At 41.8% G+C, this 13,671-nt stretch overlaps 1 protein-coding gene across 1 annotated transcript in view; it reads left to right on the forward strand.

The window, feature by feature from the left end:
- CD2AP (CD2 associated protein) overlaps positions 1-13,671 on the forward strand; it is an 84,960-nt gene that overhangs the window by 9,368 nt on the left and 61,921 nt on the right. The gene's annotated exons all lie outside the window — the stretch shown is intronic.

The raw sequence follows: 13,671 nt of genomic DNA on the forward strand, positions 1-13,671 counted from the left end.
GCTAGGTGCTTATTTTGTGGGACGAGGGTTGGCTTTTTCAGTCTTAGTGCTGCATCCTTACTGAGAGAGAATCATAATACATCTGTATGGATTGTAATGTAAATGGCTTCTAATGTGTAGGTAGTAGAAGAAAACCTGCCCTGGTAGATAACTAGCAACAGGAAGCATCTGGCATGATGAACAGCAGATACAATAAAGCTGTTTATAAAACGTGAGGTGTGCTGTCAGTAGAGTAAGACACTGCCTGCCGTCTCCACGCAGCAAGAAGACCATGCTGATTTCCTATCAAGACAGAGTTGCTGGATCTTCATGTATGCTGCTGTATCACGCTTTTGCAGTTGTGAGCAGTGATTGAGCTGGCAGGTCCTGACCCATGTTTTTTAAAAAGCTGGGGTTATATTGCTGATTTTTCTCTACTCTTGATTTTACTTTTTGTGTAGTTGGGTCACCAGGGCTGTGCCTGGTAGTTGTGAAATGCATGGGGACAGTCAAAAGGATTTCCTTTGTGTTTCTGGAATCCAAACTGCTACTTCAAACAAATGTGTTAAGAATGGTGGAGGTGTGGGTTAGCTTTCTACAAACTTGCATTTGGGTGCTCTGTCTCCTGACCGCAGCAACCACTATCCCTTGCCCCAGTCAGCTTTTCATAACCTCCCATAATGCTTCTGCTCCCTCCCCAAATTCTTCAAATACCGATCGGTCTGTGTTACTATCAATTAGCTGTGCAAGACACAGCACATGCTGTATCTGCTTCCAAGCCGCATATTTGGTGATTAGCCAACCATCAGGTTAAAAGGAGTGTTGGGGCAGTGAAGCCTTTTCCTCAGGGAGGACTGTGATTTGGGAGCTTCAGTGCTGACTCTGCAAAAAAAATATTGTACAGCTTTTTATTTTGAGACACTACTCTTCTGGCATATTTCAACCAAGTGGGTGTACAGGGGAAGAATTATTGGGAATGAAGGTGGAGGATAGGCCTATGCGGGCACTCATGCAAGCCTGGTTTCTTCAAGTCCTTGAGATTATCTTCAGGTACCTGAAAAAACTCACAGTGAATTGAGGGGGCGGATGCTTGGTGTCCTGCAGTAGAACTGGTGGAATGGGCCAACAGGAACCTCCTGGGGTTCCAGAAAGGCAAATGCATAATCCAGCATCTAGGAGGGAACAACCTCGCTGTCTGCTGGGTGGCACAGGCAGCAAGTAGCTAGCAGGGTGTGGGGAGTGGTTGTTTTCCACTACCTCGCACTTGTGATGCTGTCTCTAAAATACTGTGTCTGGTTTTGCATATCTTTCCCCTCAAATTCAAGGGGGATGCCAGCAAACTAGAGTGCTGAGTGTGGTTAGGAGGCTAAAGCCATACTCTTCTTGGAGGCACAGTGAAACAATATAAATCAATGGCTGCAAGTAAGGACAACAGTTATTTTTATGGAATATAATGGGGAAAAATTGCTGTGAGAATTGAATACCAGAAAAGGTGCCCAGGGTGGCTGTTTTATCTCCATCCTTTGAAGACTTTGAAAATATAGCTGGACAATGCCTTTAGTGACCTGATTTGACTTTGAGGTTAGTCTTGCTCTGACCAGTTTGGAGTAAGTGACCTTCGAAGGTCCTTTCAAACCTTGTTTTTCTGTGATTGGAAGTATTGCAAGCCATGCAGGTGGAAATCATGGTCTCAGTAAGATATGCTTAAAACCTTCTAAATTCAGGTTACAAATGGATGTTTAAAGGACTCACTCTTCTAACTTTTAGAACATAGTTAAGCTAATAAAGCAATTTTCTCCTTTAAAACTATCTGACTGAGATTGTAGGGTGCCTTTGAGCATTTGTGGTTTTGACTGGCTTTTGTAAAAATCCATTGCATAAGGATTTCCATCTGTGCTTTTTAATGATCAATTCAGTTTCTTGTATTGGCTGAAGTGTCCACACTAAGAAGTAAATTAACTTTATTAATGTCATAATTAGTATGGACCGTCCTGACAGCATGAAGTCAGATAGGAACACTTGTCCCTGTTTTAATGCTAAGCATATTTTGTGGTTTTTGCAAGATCCCGACCTGGGACCATTCAGACTATTGCATCATGCCTGTTTTTAAAGATGAAGGGCACACTTTGTGCCTGCTCCAAATGATGCTTTTAAGTTTCTGTAAATTTATTTCAAAGCCAGATTCTTGCCAAGTTTGCAGAGCTACTAATTGTCATTCTGAATTAGATATGTGCCAAATTGTAGGCCATCTATCAAAGCATTTTTGCAATTTTTAAATTTTTTTTTTTAGAGTGTGGAAGGAGTTTTCCTTTGGTTTAAACCCAAAAAGGCTTTCAGATACTTTCTTGTTTTTGTAACTCATGAATTTGTAACCTGGAGCTATGATCATACTCCCCTTCTTGGCTGGAAGAGTGCTGAAAAAAATCTGCAGGAGGAGCTGAAGCTTTTGTAGTAACATGGGGTCCTAATACTGAAGGAAGGAGACTTTTACAAATTTCAAATACAGATTTTTTTTTTTTTGGGGGGTGGGTGGGCAGGTGGGCGGGCAATGACTTTGTAAAAAGAATTCTTACTAAGATAAGCAACAGAATCTTCAGCTTCAAATGTATTTTTGTGAGCTAATTATCTAGTGGAGGTTTTTAAGGGAAAAACCTATAAATATGGTGTTGACCCGGTGGTACTTTTACTGCTTATTTGGTGCTTTGGATTTGAACTAAATCTAAATGAGGTATGATCTTTTTGTCCTCTGGAGACTTTTGGCATGGCTTTGTTTTAGAAGATTTTGTAATTTGATGTTTTGTGACTCACCTTGAATGTTTTTCCAAATAGATGTTATAAAATTAACTTAAGGGAAGCAACAGAGGAAGAGGTGTAAATCTATACATGGAAAAGTGTCTGAGTCATGACTTAGGAAAATGTGGTCTGCTTTTTGTAAAGTACACTCCCCTGTGCCCTCCAAGATCTTTGTTTTTCTATGCGTATTAATTTAATAGCAATTTTTCACCTTTGCTGGTGAAGACATTACTGCAGGCGTCACCTCTCACATCCAGGCTGCTGACCTGTACTCAGATTGGAGGAAATAGCAAGTAGCATAAAACATCACTTTCTGCTTAGTGTAACTTCCCAGGTGAAACATTTTGACCTCTTCTGTCCTTACAAGGTAGTAGCAAATACCTGTAGGTGGTAGGGATTTTACTCTAATACTTCCTATTTCATGTCTTGTCTTGCTATGGAGGGAGGAGTCTGGCGGTTCCTACTCATAGAAGTGAGGGAGTAAAAGCATATCCACTATTTCAGCATTTATTAAGTTTGTGACCAAATTTAAGACAAGTATTTCTGATAATATTGGAGAAGACGTGATCGGATGCTTCTTCTAGAGTCATTTTAATATACTTGCAGTGAGGAATGTATCACTGAATGGCTTTTTTTTCCAGATGGCTGGTAATGATAACTTACCATTTACAGGATACAACTGTAGAATTATGAGGGTATGTGTGGAAATGATTTGCTTTAGGGAAGTGAAAATTGTCAAACTTTTAATTTTTTAAATTGTGTTCTGTCATACACAGTCGTAAGCACTAGAATGCACTCTAGAAAATTATGAGAGCCTGGAGCAGGAAAGCGAGGCATGCGTGGTTTGCATCCTTAATGCTTCAGGGCAGACTGCTGGGCAGGATTTCTGCTATGCTGTTTAATTTCCTTTACAAAGTATCTTGCTAATTGTACTGGAGCCAGTTTGAGAAGCTGGTGTTTGAGATGGTTACTGTTAGAATGCAATGAGTTTCTCACTACTTGAAATAGTTTGGGAGGAAAAGTGTACATTGTTTTTCACACTTTTCAATTGTTCATTTTCCTATTACTTAACCCATTCTTACTGGTCTGTAAACTTAGACATAATTATTATTAATAATGTGTGGTGAGTCATTTCTTGGAGAGTGCACCATTGACTTGCCCAATCTAAAAATGCCAGCTGGATCCAGGGCGCCTTCCAGATGGACCAGTTCTCTGCTGACAGAACCAAGGCTCCTGGCTTTCAACTGTGTCATGGGTGGACTATTTTTGTTTTTATTTCCCTTTTTTTTAGGCAAGTTATTGCTGTAGAAGGATTGTTGCTCTAAGAAGAAAATGTTTGTGCTAGAACAGGGTGATGCAGCAGAGAGTAAATTATAAAATGAGTAAGAAAAAATACCAGAAACTGCAGGGTGGAAAGAAGAAAAAAAGAAGTAAAAAGCAAAACTTTACTCAGGTTGCCTTGTCACTGGCTTTGACAGCAACAGGAGCTGGCTGGGGATCATACTGTCAGAGTTCATGATTGGGATGTCAGTGGCATAGCAGTGGGAAGGTTTTTTTTGGAGAAGTGTTTCAGTGGCTGAAATTAATTTCAGTTTGGCCAACTTCTGCAGAGTTGCCTGTCAGCTGTAGATTTAAAATCAGAACTGTGAGAAACTTTAATGAGAGATCTGACACATCTTGTGGAACACAAGTCTGTGAAAGCCATAGGGTGCTTCTGAAAGAGAATATTTAAAGCCAGTTACTGATTCGTTCTTTTATTTGTATGGTTTATCTAACAGCTACATAAAATCTCATTAAAAGATTTTTGTGTCTGAATCATAGAATGGTTTGGGCAGGAAGGGGCCTTTAAAGATCATCCAGTCCAAGCCTCCTGCCATGGGCAGGGACACCTTCCAGTAGACCAGGTTGCTCAGAGCCCCTTCCAACCTGGCCTTGAACACTTCAATGATGGAGCGTCCACAGCTTCTCTGGGCAACCTGTTCCCATGTCTCACCACCCTCATCATAAAGAATTTCTTCCTTATGTCCTATCTAAATCTACTCTCAGTTTAAAACTACTGCCCCTTGTCCTATCACTACAGACCTTGGTAAAAAGTGTCTCTCCATCTTTCTTGTAAGCTCCCTTTATATCCTGAAAGGATGCAGTAGGGTTGCCATTATCATGAGAAAGTATAAAATGCAGTGGGACGCCATACTTTAGGAAAATAACAGAACTGCCTTTTATTCCAGCTTGTTCCTACACCACTTCCAATGATATTTTTATATATATCTATCCTTTTTTCCCCTTGGAGCTCATAGTGTGTAATCAAAATGGGAAGCTGACAGTAGCCAGGCTGCTGATGCTGAAGTTTGGGCAAGCAAAGACCCAAATGTGATATTGGATATTGTGAGACTTAAACAGTGTGTTTGAAAGTTGTATTGTTGCTGTGGGTTTGGTCCCCACCCCCAGTGTGTGTTTATTCTGATGTAATCTTTTTTTTCTCAAAGCTATCTTTATAACAGCATAAAATACCCTTACTGTTAGCACTCTAGAGTACCCATAAAATTTCTAACTGATCTTGTAAGCCATCACATATCCAGCACTTTTATGGTAGTGACTTGTGATGGAAAAAATATACTGTATTCCAGAAGACTGATACATTTTCTTGATAACCAGTGCTGTGGTCTTTGGGAAGGCTTTGATTTTTAAATTCCCTTTAAATAAGAATTTTTGGTTTTTAATCTGATAGAGGAGAGGGGCTGGAAGTCTGAGCTGCCCCGGCACAGTGCTGCATGAATGTGAGCTCAGGTGGGGATGGTGCTCTGATCAGCTCTTATGCTGGAGAAGTGGAAAGCTGGATCGGTGGGGAATTTGGCCTGACTCTGCAGCATGGTGGCTGCTTGCCATGGCTCATCTAATGCTCCATGGAACCTAATGAGCCTTCTGAGACGTGGGTGGGTTGGAGCGAGTATGAAGGCGGTTGCTTCAGATGGAGCAAATCCTGTTGGGATCCTAACTGAGTCCCTGCTGGGTGGCAGCAGGGTGTTTGGGGTGCTCCCAGAGTTTGGGTGGACATGGCTGAGCTGGTTTTACATAGAATCAGCTTGTGTCCAACAGTCTGTATTTTTGTATTGAAGGTCACTTTATTGCTTGAAAGCAATGTTTGTTTGCCCAGCACCTGAGCTAGTAAATTCTACAGACTTAGGGTGTGTGTCTTTGAAATAATCCACTACTAGAATAATCAGTTTACTGCAAACTGGAAGTTAATTCTGTATATGTAAAAGAAAATATACATGGAATAGCATGAACATCTTTCAGTTCCATTGGCATTATGTTGTTTTATTACAAACTAATGAAAGAATCCTGGTGGCTCAGGGTACTTTGCTTAAAACAAGACTGTAAGTCAATATTTGAATATATGAGGTTGGCATTATCTTAAACTGCAGAGTGCCTCCTCTGCCCTCTCCCTTCCTTGTGGCAGCAGAAGTTTGCTTAGCTGGCATGTAGGGGATCAAAGCTTTAGGAGCAGGAAGTAATATGACTGCTTTGATAGAGAGCTGTTTACCAGTACCAGAGCTGGCATGACTGGTATGGCGCACTTGGGAGTAGGCACAGGTAGAAATGGATCTGCTATGTGTCACAGCTATTTCCGGGGCTGTACAGGAGACGGCCAATCTCCTTTTGAGCTACTATGAAGGTAGAGCATCTTGCTGTGACCCTTTCAGTAGTCCTCATGATGCAACTGTTTTGCAAGTCCTCCACGTGGAGTATGAACGTGATGGCTCTGCGTGGCACAGCTTGGTTGAGTGTCTGCTGCTCTGTATAGTGTCACTTTAACCTATTGACTTATTGAAGGCTGCAGTGAACTGTGCTGTAAAATGTGTGTAGACTGCATGGTCTCCGTTTAGTTAAATATTCTCTTCCCTTGTTCAGTTTCTTAATAGCTTGGAACTACATCCCTACCATCAGAGTTGGCAAGAATCCAGTGGCCTCATATTGTTTATGCACTATGTTAGGATGTGGTTTCATGGCAGATTTTGGCTACACGAAAAGCAGGAAGTGGTGATGGACAAGATGAGTGGATCCATGGGATGACTGCTGGCGATAGAGACCTGACATTCATACTGAATATTTTGGACATTTTTATATCATCCTAGTTCTAGTCTCATCCCATGGACTTAATTCCTATTAAAATTAGCATGGTTTAGGAGTCTTCCTGGGCTGCAGACCTTTGATTTAGGTTCAGTGAAACTGCTCCACATTTTGAACTGAAGCACGATAAATGAGGAAGTTTGGAGCTTCACTGGGAAGCATACCCCTCGTCTGGACTGTAACAGCGATGTAGATGTTGATCTAAGTTGGGTTTGGTGCAATCCTGCTCCTCTGACCCTGCAGTGAGCCATCTTAGGGAAATAAACTTGCAGAAAGTTGACACTAAATAGTTTTTTTTTTTTCCCAGGCTGTTTTCTCTTTATCTGATTCACCAGTAGTATAAATAAGTACTAACTGAAGTGCAGAGCAGGGAGAAGGGACCATGTGAGTACATACAGAAGAGAGGATGGGGTCAGCGCCCCTGGGTTAAGTTGTCTTGGAAGTACAACTTTGCAGGTTTCACAGTTTCCATTAGCGATGTAACTGTCTGGGGCACCATGAGAAGGAAAGAAGGGAATACTGTCTGTTTCCATCTGTTCAAGGATCAGTCCCTAGGCTGTGTCTTATCCTGATGGATATTGGGGTGTGAAAGGAAGTACCTTTTTGCCCAAGACCAGTGGACAGAGTGGCTTCCCCAATAGTGGGAAACGTGAGGTGCTTCCGTACTCAGTGTGACGAAGACTAAACCCACATCTGTACCCCAAAAGAATACTTTGATCTTTAGGGAACTGTTTATTATGGCCCTTGTGTAAACAGGAGAGTGAATCACGGGAGGAGATGCCGAGAGCAGAAGGAGGAGCCTGGCTGCAGAGCAGTGGAGGCTCTTGGCCAGGAGGGATTTGCCTTGGTTGCCAAACCCCAGTGTTCACCTTGTGCATGTGTCTTACCGGGAGAGCTTCGTAGGACAGTACTTATGCAGTTTTGGAAACAGGCTGGAATTCTAAAGGCAATGGGGAGTCCACCAGATCTCTTCATTTGAGCATATGGGTTGTCATCTGTCACTCAGGTCAGGGTAACAGGCAATTATGTGGTGTTGAAGTGGGGGAAAAAAAATTCTTATAACCACTAGTTATGTTTAATGCTTGTGGAGGTGTTTTCATTGTTCAACAGTTAAACACCTGAACTGCTTTTTCAGTGGTAAGATCTGTCTTCAGTGGCCAAACATATACAATGGTATTGTTATTAAAACAGCTAGAACTCTTGTATCTCACAAATGGTAGGCATGTCTCTCGGGGAAGGCAATTGGAAGGAGCTTCTCCTTCAGTCCAACACCTGATTCTGAGATAACTGTGAAGAAAAGTATGATAGTTAAAAGGATAAGATTGTGTTTTCTGTCGTCTTTTGTCTCTAGTGTAAGCTTGATGTCTAAATACCTTTAACTCTGTATATGTATTCATACATAATGACCACAATGTTAGCTTGGTTTTATAGGAGACTAAACTTTGGATTTTTTTGTGACAGATATACGACTGGAAATAATAGTACTAATAAAGTTTGTTTCAGGCATCTAGCAACTGTTTGTTATGATAAATTGGAAAAGCAAAATCTCAGTTTCTAGTGTAACTGCAGTTCTGCTGGCAAGACGGTTCTGGAGGCCACACAACTTTCCAGGGTTCATGTTCCAATAAATGACTTTTAATCTGAATTGACCTAAAACCTTCCTGAAGAGACCTTTATAGAGCATGGCATGCAACTCAAGCTCCTCTTGCTGCGTGATGTTGGACTCTGTCCCTCCAGGTCTGCTGCAAGTTTCAGCAAGGCTTCCTGAATAAGCCTGAGAGTAACATGCAAGGATTTTAGTTATCCCACAATTTGGTTTTACTTTATAAGCTATTAAGTGTGTTTTTCATGGGATTTCTTTTATATCTGGTTTGTGTCTTTTTCTGGCTACTACAGAAAGGTCACTGGATTCTGACAGTATTGTAATATCCTAAACAAAGTACAGAGAATGTGAAATTGTGCTCTTTGCTGGATGACTGCCTGATGCTCGGTTATTTCTGTTCAAGACACAGGCATGCTAGAATTTCAGTATATTTTCCACTCTTTTTTGGATTTTTTTTCTTTTTTTTGTAGGGCTCCCAGAGGGCCTTAGTTACCTATAATAGCCAACTTCAGAAAGAGTCTGAGTAGCTGAAGACTTCCTTTTTTGAAATCAGTGAAGATGGGTGTTATGTGACCATGCTTATCGGGAGGCTTGCCTTCTGCTTTGGCACTGGAATGTGGTTGGCAGAAGAGCCGGTTGTGTAAGTTTTGGAGAAGTGGAGTGTTCACCTGTGCCAGCAGTGCCTGAATGCCCTGGGCCGGCAGCGTTGCTGTGTTGGCTAACAGCGTGAGCTATTTTGTCGAAGAGGCAGTGTTAGATAGGACACTTTTGGTCTTCGCCATGGGGAACAATGTAGTCTGTAGTTGTTGGTGGGGCTGACTGGCTTTGATGTGTTTGGTCTGTTTTATTGTTTCATTAGTCAGGATGTCATCTTACTTGAAACCAAGCGCTGAACAGACCAATCCCATAAAGCCTGCTATAACCGCCTTCCCCCAAAGATGTCCAGTCAATATTTTTTTACTTAGCACTGTTGACTTAATTGATCCCCTGCCCCTGAAAATGGGTCAAAACCTTCAAAAAGCACCATCTGGGGAAGTTCTCTCATCATGTTGGAAAGCTGTCATGGCTGGATGACAGAAAGCTGCCTACTAAGATATATCTTTGGCTCAAATCAGTCACAGAATTGCTGAGGCTAGAAGGCACTTTGGGAGATTGTCTAGTCCAACTCCTGCTTAGAGCAGGGTCAGCTACAGCAGGTTGCTCAGGACCACGTCCACCTGGGTTTTGAGCATCTCTAAGGAGACTACACAGCCCCTCAGGACAAACTGTTTCAGTTTTTGATCACTCTTCCAGAGTGTGTGTATATGTATATATGGTTAAGTAGAATTTGTTCCGTTTCAGTATATGTTCACTGCCTCTCATTCTTTCACTGGGCACTGCTCAGTCTTCTCCATATCCTCATCAGTAAGATCTCCCTGAGCCTTCTCCCAGCTCTTTCAGCCTTTCTTCGTATGAAGATACTTCAGTCCTTTATTCATCTTCATGGCCCTTTGTTGGGCTTACTTGAGTGTATTCATGTCAGCCTTCTATTGGGGAGCCCAGAAGAGGACCCAGCACTCCAGATGGGTCTCACCAGGGCTGAACAGAGGGGGAGGATGACCTCCCTCCACCTGCTGGCAGTACTCCTCCTAATGCAGCCCAAGATGCTGTCATCCTTCTTTTGCTGCAAGGGTACATGGGTAGCTCAGGTCAACCTGGTGTCCACCAGGTCTTCCTCTGCCAAGCTGCTTTCCAGCCAAGCAGCTCACAGCCTGTACTGGTGTACAGGGTTGTTCCTCCCCAGGGGCAGGACTTGACATCTCCCTTTGAACTTCACGAGATTCCTGCTGGCCCATTTCCTCAGCCAGTTGAGGTCCTTCTGAATAGCAGCACACCCTTTTGGACTGTCAGCCGTGTTTTGTATCATCTGCAGACTTGCTGAGGGTGCATTCAGTCTCATCCTCCAGGTCATTAATAAAGATACTGAACAACTCAGCATTGACTCCAGGGGCACAGCACTGGTGGCTCTCCTCCAGCTGGATGATGTGTCATTGATATGCCTGGCGTTTTGGACAGTTTTCAGTCCGTTTCACTTTACACTCATCTGACCTGTACTCCATCGGTTTGTGCATGAGGGTGTTATCGGAGACAGTGTCCCCTGCTTTCCCATCATCCAGTGAAGTAGTCATTTCATTGTGGAAGGCTGTCAGGTTGGCCAGGCATGATTTCCTCTTCATACATCTTTGCTGATTCCCACTGTCACCACCCTGGTGTTTTTTGGTAGCACTGGCTCAGCTGCCTCTGATGTTTCATTGAACAAAGCTTCTAGCCCCTCGACTGTTACCAGGGCACTGAGCACAGTCCTGTGTTTCTAAATCTGTTCCGTCAGTTCTTATGATCTCTTAAAATTTATTTTCTATAATACCCTAATCAACCTGACTTTGATTTGGCTTTTTTTTCCCTTCATTTTTTCCTTGATTGGAAGCATGTGCCAGGTGATGTCTTGTGTTTATATTTGAATTCTTGCCAAAGCAAGATTGCTGCTTATTTGTTAGAGATCTAGGATAAAGACATCTTTGCACACAGTGTAGGAGGTGGTTTGTGATAACCCATGCTGCCTGTGGAAACTCAGGAGAATGTTGTCTCCCTCTCAGGTGAGCCTTGGTTCTGCTGGATGTGCAAGAAAAGTAAGGTTAACCTCACAGTGTTCATGCTCAAGGCTGAGAAGACTATTTTTCATCCAAAACTTGGTCTTTATGGCCTTTTAGGCTAGCGATAATTGATTTGAGTTGGGTTTGAAATTGAGAAAGCTGTGTAAAAAGCGGGGGGGGGTGGGGGGTGGAAGATGGGTATTTTTGGTAGTTTGTGTTGCTGAGGTGTTCTGCTGTGCTTTCTTCCAGGTGAGACTTTGTGGGTTTTGAAACTTTCAACCAACTTATATTACTGCAGTCCAACTTATTGCTGACTGACTTTAGTATCACATCTGTTCTTGAGTAAAGCTTTTAAGTGAGAACTTGAAGCATTCAGAAGCGTAATACAGAAGCATTCAGAACGACTTCCAGCACTCAGAAGTATAATCTGTGGACTGAAATGACTCCTCCTTGTTATTATACGGAGTGGTGATTCCTTAAAAAACACTTTTTGTCACCACTGAACATTGTTTTTGCTTGGGTAAATATTATACTTGAAGACTGTTCAGAGGCTTATTTATCTTCACTGTTTTGGCAGTAGAATAGTTTCTTGCCTGTTGCTCTGCCATCCTAATTACCCGGACAGATCATCTACTGCTACTTTCTAATGTTGAAAATCAGAACTGGTAAGAGTTCCTTTTGAGGACCAAGTAGAAGAGAGATGTGTAGCTTCTTGCTGTTTCTGTGTCATCGCATGAAAAAAATTATGGGGTGAAACTTGACATTCCCCATGACCTCTCACTTCTCAGGTGAGAGAACAGTGTTTAGATACGTTTTGTATGTGTATCTGTGAGAATGAGGGTGGTATTGAGTAATCACTGACAAATACAAGAGGAAATCTCAAAAATGAAAAGCTGATATTCATTTGCTGCTATTTCTCTTCGGAACACAGACTCATGGATGATGACTGGGAAGTTGTCGAGGTCTTCCTTCAGTTGTTGGCATGACTGAGTCCATGTTTTACTGTCTGGAAATGACCAAAATGAATGTGGTGTGCATTTCCAGCACAAATACAGAAATGTTCCCCCAAGGGAATAAAGAAGCTTTCAGAATAATTAGTTCATGTTGACATAGTGTGGCTATGATTACCTACTATTTCTGTGGAAAAAGGGCCAGGTGTTTGGCAGTTCGAGTTGTAGTCTGCAATGCTGTAAGCATTTATGATGACTGACAGTATTCTGATCCGTTTTCCATGTTTAGCTTCATAAAACTGTCCTATAGTGTGTATATTGAAATACAATGCCTGCTAATGTGCTTAAAAACAGAGTTTATAATGAGAGAAATATGTTACATGGATATTTTTTTACATTTTTATGCATTTGTAGGTTTCCAAAATGGTTGGGTCGAGTTGGTTGGAAGATGACATTTTTATTTCCAGATTGTAGGTGATGAATGGCAGTTGTCTTTATGATCTGTGGCTGCAAGCGTTTCCTATCTGTTGGGCAATATTTCATGTCAGCCACGCAAAAAAACAATTCAGTGCAGAAGCAAAACTACTATGCTTGCTGCAGGCAGTAATGGGGAAATAGTTGATCTGAAGCAAGCTTAGAGAATACATTTGGCAAAAATAAATGTATACAGTACAAAAAGTGTATGTTTGGAGATCCAGAGGGTGTATGGTGAGCAGATAACTCTGGTGATGACTTCTGTTCATGATGAAGAAAACAAATTTTCCTTCTTGAAGGAAAAAGGGCAAACCTAAGCCTTCATGTTTATATTCGGCTGGCTCCTTTGTTAATGGGTGTATGCAGTAAATAGTTCGCCAGACACATCAGTCTAGCTTCTCTTGTATTCGTGGCACCGTCATGTAGTTCTGTATTTTACCATGGGTTTTCTGACTTCATCTATAGGCAGCAGAGGGATAAAGGCTACGTTGCAAAATGGGTGCAGCAGCATTTTTGATCAAAACTGTCCACAGATCAGAATTATCCATTGATTTAATGGAGCTGTAAGTTCAATAGCAGGGAAAAAATACTTTGTCCCATTTGACTCCTTAATTTGTGAATTAATTTTTGTATATTATCATGCACTGATAGAATAAGGAGTAATCTGGAAAAAAACCCCAAAACTTTTACAACCATTCAGGATTTCCGTCTTCTAACTCTGTTGTGCTCTTGTCTTTGTGGGTGTTTGTTGTGATCTGCAGAGGGGAGGGAGGTTTTGGTGACAACAGTGTTACATTTGGTAGTGCCTGGGTGTCCTGACTGGATTTGAGTGAGAGGGAAGATTATCTGATTGCTGCAGTTTTGTAAAAACTTCTGGCATAAACAGAATTCCTTGATGAACAAATGAGTTTTATTGCCAAACAAGCCTTAAGCTGTCAGTAAGCAACACTCATGGATCTTGTGCAACAGATGGACAAGTATGTAAATACACTGCTATGCTTCTCTGAGTAAGCTTAATTCTATCAAAATTAAAGCTCGCTTGCTTGTTCTTCGTCATACAAAACCAGATAAACCTGAAGGAGGGTGCCTTTTACGTGTCTGTGCAAATTAA

Source organism: Phalacrocorax aristotelis, chromosome 3, assembly GCF_949628215.1.
Source record: "Phalacrocorax aristotelis chromosome 3, bGulAri2.1, whole genome shotgun sequence".
Classification (NCBI taxonomy): Eukaryota; Metazoa; Chordata; class Aves; order Suliformes; family Phalacrocoracidae; genus Phalacrocorax; species Phalacrocorax aristotelis.